Raw genomic sequence first — 9,627 nt, 5'->3', positions numbered from 1 at the left:
GTCATATATGCCATTTTACTACTCGCCTAACACTTTTTCCGCGCGTGAAGGGAGGGGGTGGGCAGTATGCTACCCTAAATTTTTGTGACCCCCAAAAACTAGCAAATACGAGAGAGGCATCGAAAGAAAAACACTCGTCCCCTACCCCCTCCCCACTAAATTTGAAATCAAGCCAAACAAAAAAGGCAATCGAAAAGCATGGATTGTTCATCTTTCTCTATATAGTTAGGGTTAGGGTTTAGGGTTTATAGAGATGCACATATTTTTATTTTACATTTGTGATGTACCATAATACATAGGTAAGATACCAAGCATGACCTTTGTTAGAATAACCATTAACGTGTTCTCTCGCCTTTAGATTCAAATGGGCATAAACATTCAGAAAAATCAAAAAACAATGAAAAACCAAAGCACATAGTCTTCTTATGTCATATAGTAGGAATTGAAGTTAATAAACAAGGTCTAGACATATTCAAACCAGACAAATCATGTATCTACACCTAACCCTAAACTTTGTCTTATGAAGTCAAGCATGAAGAGAAATGGTTTTGGGTTTCAAACATGGAAACTTCAAAAACCTCCCAAAAGCTTCATTTTAGAGTGACTAAGAAAGATACAGGCTTACCTTTTTAAATACCTAGTTTTAAACTTGTTTAAATCTAGGTCAAACCTAGGATTTCACCAAGATTCAAATGGGCATATAAACATTCAGAAAAAACAAAAATGAAAAACCAACGCACATATAGTCTTCTTCTGTCATATATATAGCTAGTAAGCATTCTAGTTGATAAACAAGCATGTCTAGACAAATTCAAACCCAACAAATCATGTATATACCCCTAACCCTAAACTATATGTATTATGAAGTCAACCATGAAGAGAAGTGGTTTTGGGTTTCAAACATTATACTGAGATTCAAGAACCCCCCAAAAGCTTCATTTTAGAATGACTAAGAAGGATCCATGCTTACCTTTTCATTTTCATGTTTCAAACTTGTTTAAATCTAGGATTTGACCAAGATTCAAATGGGCATAAAAATTCAAAAAAATCAAAAAAATCAGAAACCAAAGCACATAGCCTTTTTATGTCATATAATGAGCTAGCATTCAAGTTGATAAACATGGTCTAGACATATTAAAAATTGAAAATCATGTATCTACCCTAGCTGGCCCTAACCCTAAACTCAGTCTTATGAAGTCAAACATGAAGAGAAATGGTTTTGGGTTTCAGACATGGAAATTTCAAAAACTTCCCAAAAGCTTCATTTCAGAATGACTAATTAAGAAGGATCCATGCTTATCTTTTCGTTTTCATGTTTTAAACTAGCTAGCTTGTTTAAATCTTGGTCAAACCTAGGATTTAACCAAGATTCAAATGGGCATAAAAATTCAAAAAAAATCAAAATATGAACAACCAAAGCACATAGCCTTCTTATTTCATATATATATAGTAAGCACTCAAGTTGATGAACAAGGTCTAGACATATTCAAAACAGAAAAGGCATGTATCTACCTCCTAACACCCTTAATTATGTCTTATGAAGTCAAGCATGAAGAGAAGTACGTGGTTTTGGGTTTCAAACATGGAAATTTCAAAAACTTCCCAAAAGCTTAATTTTAGAGTGACTAAGAAGGATCCAAGCTTACCTTTTCATTTTCATGTTTATGCTTGTTTAAATCTTGGTCAAACATAGGATTTGACCAAGATTCAAATGGTCATCCATTTAGAACAAATTAAAAAATAAAAAACCAACGCACATATAGTCTTCGATCTTATGTCATATAGTAAGCATTCAAGTTGATAAATAAGCATGTCTAGACATATTCAAACCCGACAAATCATGTATCTACCCCCTAAAACCCTAAACTAGCTTTGTCTTATGAAGTCAAGCATGAAGAGAAATGGTTTTGGGTTTCAAACATGGAAATTTCAAGAACCCCCCCCCCCCCCAAATCTTCATTTTAGAGTGACTAAGAAGGATACATGCTTACATTTTCATTTTCATGTTTTAAGATTGTTTAAATCTTGGTCAAACCTAGGATTTGACCAAAACTCAAATGGGCATAAAAATTCAAAAAAAAAACAAAAAAATGAAAAACCAAAGCACATAACCATCTTATGTCATATATAGTAAGCAACATTCAACTTGATGAACATGGCCGGTCTAGACATATTCATAACAGAAAAAAGCATGTATCTACCCCCTAACGCTTAACTCTGTCTTAATTATGAAGTCAAGCATGAAGAGAAGTGGTTTTGGGTTTCAGACATGGAAATTTCAAAAACTTCCCAAAATTAAGCTTAATTTTAGAGTGACTAAGAAGGATCCAAGCTTACCTTTTCATTTTCATGTTTTAAGCTTGTTTAAATATTGGTCAGACCTAGGATTTGAACAAGATTCAAATGGGCAAAAAAATTCAGGAAAAATAAAAAAAAATGAAAAACCAAAGCACATAGTCTTCTTACGTCATATATATATATATATATATATATATATATATATATATATATAGAGCCCAACTATTCTCGAACCCCCCTTAAGAGTGGTTCTAGAATAGTTATTCTCGAACCCCTATCCACCAGAAAAACCTTCCGACCTGAACCAGATCTCCTTCCTCCCACCTACCCTGTACCGAACTGTCCGAACTTCCCCAGAAGCGCTGCGCATCTGGCCCTACTCCCGCCTCACCTTCTTCCCCCGACTGCGCACCCAGCCCTAATCCCGCCTCACCTTCTTCCCCAGACGACTGTCGGCCAGGAGCTCCTCCATCACGCCGTTGTGCTACGCGGCGGCCGCCGGCCAGGAGCTTCTCCGTGCTGCCCCTGTTCTGTGCGACCGCCGCCAACCCGGCGCTCCGTGACACCGTGCCAGTTAACCACGGCCGTTGGCGAACGCGGACCTCCTCCACGCCTGCCTCACCGGCCACCTGGCCTCCTGCACGGTAGCCGACCCCTCCTTCCATCCCCTTCCCAGCGTCGATTCTCGCGGATGCGGGGCTTTGACTCGATCGAGCGCCCGGCGTGGACTACCTCTGCATCCACTTTGGTACTCCTCCCAATTCCCAGACCACCAACACAACGCTACCAGCGAGTCCACATCCAGTCACGAGGGATCCACACGGGGACGATTTGCAGTCTCGCACGGCCCTTCCCCAACCTCCCGCGCCAGCCACCGTCGGCCGCTGCCCTCCCCTCTCCAATCCCCTGCCTCGCCCACCTCTGCGCGCTGGCCGGCAAGCTCCGCCCCATCGTGGTCCAGGCTCGCTGCAGTCTCGTCTCAGTCAGGCACTCAGGCCGGCGTGGCCGTCGAGCCAGGCCAGGCGGCCGGCTGTGGCACTCCATCGCTTGATCTGAACTTGCCTGTTTCTGAGCTGCCGTGTTGTTTCTTCTGGTGAGCCCCCCTTTTTAATTTGTTTCCATTATGTATTACATCGATAAAAAGAAGACTGCAATGTGGATCGGGACAAGTTCACTTTATTCTGTTCACCTGTCTGGTACTAAAAACATTAGTTCACATTATTCATAGGCGCAAGTTCACTTTGTATTTTCAGGTTGTTCTTTTGGTTCACATTATTGTTGTCTAACACAATAACAGAAATTCAAACAAAAATAATAGAGGATGGTCTTCAGCGAGGACAATCACCTGGATGACAAACAATATGTTCATCGGAGACATTTGAACTATTATTTTGAGCATTTCCTGAAGGTATAAGTAACTATGGACTTGTTTCATTTCTAGGTTGGTGTGCTCCTGTTTATGAAAACTGAAACTTATATCGATAAGGATGACGTGCTTTTTTGCTTTTAATGGTCATTGCACAAGCTGGGAATAATTTATAGCGGCTATTTTTTTTAGCAGAGGGCAGGGAGGACCGGCTGCATAGTGTGGCCAGTGCCACTCTGTTTTTGTTGATCTAGAGGCCCCCTTTTTTTCTTTGTTCCTTATACATGAGCTAGCTCATCGAACAATCGATTCAATCGACCTGGATTGGCTCAGTCCAACTGAATGATGTTCGGTGGTGTGCACTGCAGTGCATTGCTGATCTGAACCGCGACAACTTCTGCATCGAGCCTTTCCATTTTAATATGTGAACTACGTTTTTCTTTAGGGAATCTCTGAACTTCAGTTCATTACAGGATGCAGCGTGTTAAACTAGCTGTATATAAAAGTTTATCTCTGCATCAAAAACTGGCCGACTAAAGTTTCTAGAAGTAAAACTCATGTTAATTTCTGCAGAAAAAAACTACGGGTTGTCACATGTGTGGCCTCCGGTGCTGAGTGGAAGCTTACGATTGGGTACTGAACCCCCGAAAGGCCGCCTCCCAGGCTGTGCTGCAGCGACGTGTGCACTGCATCCTGCTGGCCAACATTTGCATCGGTGTCGACACTGCTGCTGCTGTAGAGTTCGTTTCTTCTACTTATGAACTGCATGCCCTACCTGTTGCACTGCTTTATGTTTTCAGAATTGTGATGCTATTTCTGAACCGCTACTTCTGAACTGTCCACCTCCCTTTACTTTGTTCCTCTTGTACAGAATCTCACAAGCTTGCCTCATGGAGCGATCTAGTCAGCTGTATTGGGTTGGCTCAATCCAAGAAATAGTACCGAGAAAAATGCAAGAAGTGCAGTCGTTCAGCGCGACTAGTCCTTGTGTTGTAAGTTCTGGAATACGCTACCTCTCTTCCTGTCTACTTTATGCTTTCTCTAGTGGATTTATATATATGACACTTTACCTTTTGCATTGATTAATTGATCAATTGATTCGATGAAATGAAAAGAAAATAAGTTCATTATGTCCATGCAGAAAATTCACTTTTTATTTCAAGCTACGTGGTGGTTTCAGTAAAAACACACTAAAAAAGTGCAGTTAGACAAAAAAAAATTAAGAATTTAGTGCGGTTGCAAAGTTCATTTATTTGTTTGAGAAGTTCAGTTCGTCTGGTGAGAGGAGTAAACTATTTTTATTAGTCGAGCGACACCTTTTGTTAAAAGGTTATTGCGAGTATCCAAACTCAGAGATGTATCGTCTGTGACCGAGTGGCCATGGCGCAGTTCACCATAGGCCACGGTAGCAGTTCACAATCTGTGAATTTGTTCCCTACAAGTGTTTGCTTTTATGTCTCCAAAAAAGAATTATCCTTGAAAAAATAATTTCCACCAGAATTTGCTCCTAATTTACAAAAAAATGGCTTCGCAATAACACATGAAGTTCACTCTTTGATTAAAACTGGTTCAATACCTGAAAAACAAAAGTTCTTGCGCGGAAAAATAACCTTTAGAAAATTGCATGTCCAGAGGTCCACTTGGTTGCGACCTGGAAGCTCACAATTCATGCTCCACTTTGCTGCTTGTTCTGCACCTAAGAGATGCTCTTCATGGTGATCGTTTTCACTTTAGGCATGACTAGAAGCTCAATCTTTTCTTATCTGAAGTTCACTTTCTCTCTACTGAAGTTTGGTACATGTACATGGGAATTATAGCTAATTAAAAAGCAATGTGGTTCTGCGGTTCACCTTTTTATTTGCTAAAAGTTCAGTTCCTCCATTAGGGGAAGCTCACTTGTTTTATCATGTCTTGAAACTCAAAAATAACTCGTTAATCAACTTTTATAACAATGCTGCTCTGCGATTGTATATCTAGCATTTATGCTATTCCATTGTTTTTATATATCACTACAATGAGCTCTAGAAAATGAACTATATCTTCTGTATGGCAGGACCTTTGAGGCTCCTGATGGCAAGCATGTTTGGCACTTACTAAAAAAATGTATGAAAATGAAGACACTTGCATTTGGTATGCACTTCTAAACAATTACCTATGATATTTCCTTTTATATGATCTATGCTGATGCTTATGATCCGTTCTAGTTTATTTCCTTATATTACTCCACATGTTTGCTTGTGCAAACAGTTTAGAGAACACCTATCTTTGCATCGACTGATTATGGAACAAATAGAAGCTCACCTCATCCACTTATGAAGTTTAATTAAAAATAGATTTGTGAGTGCTTGTTTGTCAGAAAAATTTGGACGTTAGCATACAAATCAATTCCAGAAAGTTCATTCTTCTTATAATTTCCTTATTTGCATTTATTCGTGAGGAAGAAAAGTTCACATTTTTCTACCACGAAGTTCACTACATCATCCTTAGGGATCGCTCATGTTAGTTCACTTCTGTTTTCCGAGGAGGGCTATATCAATAAAAGTTCACTTCGTGCAGATAGTAAGTTCAGTTTTCTTGGCCCAAAATAAATTCACTTGTTCCTGCAGTAGTTAGCTTAATTTGTTGGCAGGAAGCACTATGTTTCTAGAATAACTTCCACAAGTATTTCTCTGTCTGTGTCGACATTCCTCTAATTTGCAATAATTTATTCTTGCAATTGCTAAAGAAGTTCATTCTTTGCTCTAGACCGGTTCAGTACATGAAAATGGACCTGCTCATATTCCTGAGTGCAGCATCGAGCGGTTCTCTTGGTTATTTATAGCAGTTGGATTAGGACCAAAAGGGAGTTCAATTCATTTTTTAGGCAGTAATTCATTCAGTTTTCTATATGTACATATGAGAAGTCCATTTTTTGTGGTAAAAACAGTTTGGAAAATAAATGAATACAGTTGGCAATCATCTTGCTATTATGGTCTAGATTACAGGCTCTCATTGTTATGTAATATTGGCAAAATAAAACTACAGCCTATCATCAAGCAAAACTGAAACATGCCGTTCTCTGATTTTTATGGAAAAAACAAACAGAACCTTATCAAAAATATATGAGTTCACTTCTTCTCATCCGCACTTCCCTAATCTGTGAAGCTCACTTCTCTTAATTCACGAAGTTCACAGCTATTGCTATTTCCAATTTATATATTCCTGCTAGATAGATTATTTTTGTGAAGTTCAATTAGTTCAACAGGGAAAAGCTTTCAGAGAAAAAAGGTAGAACAATTTGACATTTTTCTCAAAAGTAGCTGAAACCTACAAAGCTTCACAAGCCTGCACTTAGTTTGTGATTTTTATGCTAATAAGATCTGTGGAATTTCTTTTTTGAAGTTCACATTACTTGATTGGCGTAGTGCACCTTTTTCCATATGTGAAGTTCGCTTTTTTATATGACTTAACGATCATCACAGTACCCACAAGCAGCATTGCAACGAGCTGTGAGTTCTTGCGGCTGGCTCCTACGATTGTCACTGCAAGTCATGCTCTTCATTGCGTGAAGCAGCCGAGCACAAGTGCACAAAAAGAATAAAGGTGCGGAGATGAAGAGCTCACTTTTCCTAATCCGTGGAGTTCATTTCTCCTAATTCGTGAGGTTCACATCTCCTGCTACTTTACTTTATTTATTCTTGCTAGATGGACTATTATTTTATTAATTTTTGATAGTGTAAAGTTTCATGTGCATAAATGTAGCTACACTGGGGGTTCACTCGCGTATCCTTGACAGTCCAGCGGGCTTCAAATCGCTCTCTACAGCTCCATCTTTAGGTTTGTCAACTGTTGATTTCTACTTCTGAAACTTTGTTCTGTCTCTTTTTTCTGTGTGTGTTCTCTGTTTCTTATGGAAAAAAATGAAACCAGGCAAGTTCATTTGTACGGTGCACATAATAGCTTCGTGTTAGCCTGCAAACATTGCCGTCTCAGGTTCGTTTACTCATGTGTGTGAGTTCATTTTCTGGGCAAGTTTATTTTATTGCTGAAGTTCACTTTCTCTCTCTATTGAAGTAAGGATTTATATTGCCGTGAAGTTCAGTTTATCCGTGTATAAGTTGAAGGTTTATTGACCACCGGTACTTGTATTAACTCTGATTGAAAATACTTAAAAATAGCAGTTTGCATGATTATTTAAAGCAGTTCACTAACGGTGAGGTTCACTTCAAATCCAAAAGCTTTAATGTGTAATCAACTACTTCCATGTAATTTTTTTTCTGTGCAATTATTGAGAAGAAGAGAGATGCGAGATTAATGGAATATTAATTGAAACAGGGGAACACATTAAGAAAACACATGCTTATTCTTGCTTGTTTTTATTGCGAATTTGATGCCTATTCTAGCTTGTTTTCCCGTCAGTGTTTGCTTGAAATTTTGGTAGGTATTTTGCTGCACATGAATACTAAACAAATCTTACTAATCACTCTTTGTTTTTAAATTCACAGGCTGTGAGGAAGTTGTAAATAATTGCTTGCTCTAGACCAATCAGGAAAACTCAACAACACACGTGCTGGAGATTGTTGGTGGATTATTTCTCAACGACGCCTTAGTGGCAGTTGGATAGCACAGGGTTAAAAAAATCCAGGAGGATTCTACTTGAGTCCAGTATTGTGGCTCGGCTATACGGAGCAACAATTCACTTCTCAGGCAACAACACTTCGCTTCCCAGGCAACAACAGCTTGCTTCCCACAGAGTAGCAGTTTGCCCCGGTACACACACTGAAGCTCCTAGCCTGCTGCATCATCGAAGCCATCCAGCTCGATAAACCCGTGCTTAGCTAGCTTGTTTGATAGTCACTGTCGCCCACAGAGGGAGTTCAGTGTCCACCACCGAGGGAATTCACATCGCTATTGCCGCAAGCATGTGCAGCTCCATCCCCCTGTAGTGTGAAAATTGTGCACATGAGATTGAACTACACCAACTTCTGAACTGCAAAAGGTGGCTGCTTGTGTATTTCGACATGATGATTTGTGAACTGCCCGCTATATGACTTCCAAAGTGCAGCAGGCCATGTGTATGTGCGAGTTTAATTCTTTAATTTAATACACATACTATGTGTTAATGTTTTGTTTTGACAAAGTTTGGTCGAGTGCAGCACACTTTGCAAGTTCATTTATTGTCTTCGAAGCTCGTTTCTTGCATTCGAGAAGTGCATGTGTATCTTGATAAAAAATTGTAACCCTTCGTTATCAGCATTTACGAGCAATACTCCTCTATTTGTCAGGAAGCTCTATTGTCTCTTCTTATATATGGGGAGTTCAATACACACATGTAAATGTGCAAATCACTGTTTTATCACGTTAGTTCACTACGTTTTAAGAGCGAGGTTCACAAACAATGTTTTGGGGATGTCAGTCTGCCCCATGTTATTTTGGTATGACACTTCTCTATAAAAAATGGAACTTCAATTTCAATGCTACGAAAATTCATCCCAATCATACTATACACACTAGTGAAGTTCACCTAAAACCACTAGTGAAGTTTATGGAAGTTCACTTTGAACATGTAGGAAGTTCATTTTGAACATGCTTGTAATTTTTATAACGCGACCGGAAGTTCACAAACGAGATATCGGGAAGTTCACTTCCATAATCGAGACTCTATTTTTAAGCGTGAAATCATACACATAGAAATCCTTCGTACGACCTCTCATTGCGCAAATCGACCGGAGCTACGTACAATTAGCACTAATATAACTATACTAATACTCCAACACACCGCAATGCCACATCTAATCAATCTGGATGAGCCTATTTCAAAATATTCTTGTGTCGGCGTTATCTTCACTTTTACGTATTTCTGAAATTAAACTAAAACCATTTAGAATTTGGAAAAACATTCAACATGAAAAATATTCGCCTAATCAATATCTTTTCAACGCAATATCATTTGTAACATTCCAATAAGTGGTTCGGAGAAAAAC

The 9,627-nt window shown here is 39.1% G+C and overlaps 1 long non-coding RNA gene across 3 annotated transcripts; it reads left to right on the top strand.

Annotated features, from left to right (window-relative positions):
* Positions 1–2,647: 2,647 nt before the first annotated feature.
* On the top strand, positions 2,648–8,771 carry LOC127326141 (uncharacterized). Of its 3 annotated transcripts, none has more exons than XR_011743401.1 (9): positions 2,648–3,391; positions 3,552–3,706; positions 4,238–4,399; positions 4,536–4,656; positions 5,718–5,794; positions 7,126–7,307; positions 7,406–7,480; positions 7,574–7,636; positions 8,149–8,771. It is a non-coding gene; the product is annotated as an uncharacterized lncRNA (long non-coding RNA). The 3 variants fall into 3 exon arrangements; XR_007867639.2 differs by having other exon boundaries at positions 4,238–4,404; XR_007867640.2 differs by having other exon boundaries at positions 4,238–4,404; positions 7,386–7,480.
* The last annotated feature ends 856 nt before the right edge of the window (positions 8,772–9,627 follow it).

The sequence above is a fragment of the Lolium perenne genome, chromosome 4, assembly GCF_019359855.2.
Source record: "Lolium perenne isolate Kyuss_39 chromosome 4, Kyuss_2.0, whole genome shotgun sequence".
Taxonomy (NCBI): Eukaryota; Viridiplantae; Streptophyta; class Magnoliopsida; order Poales; family Poaceae; genus Lolium; species Lolium perenne.
The sequence above is the reverse complement of the archived record's forward strand: the minus strand, read 5'-3'. Positions and strand labels throughout refer to the sequence as shown.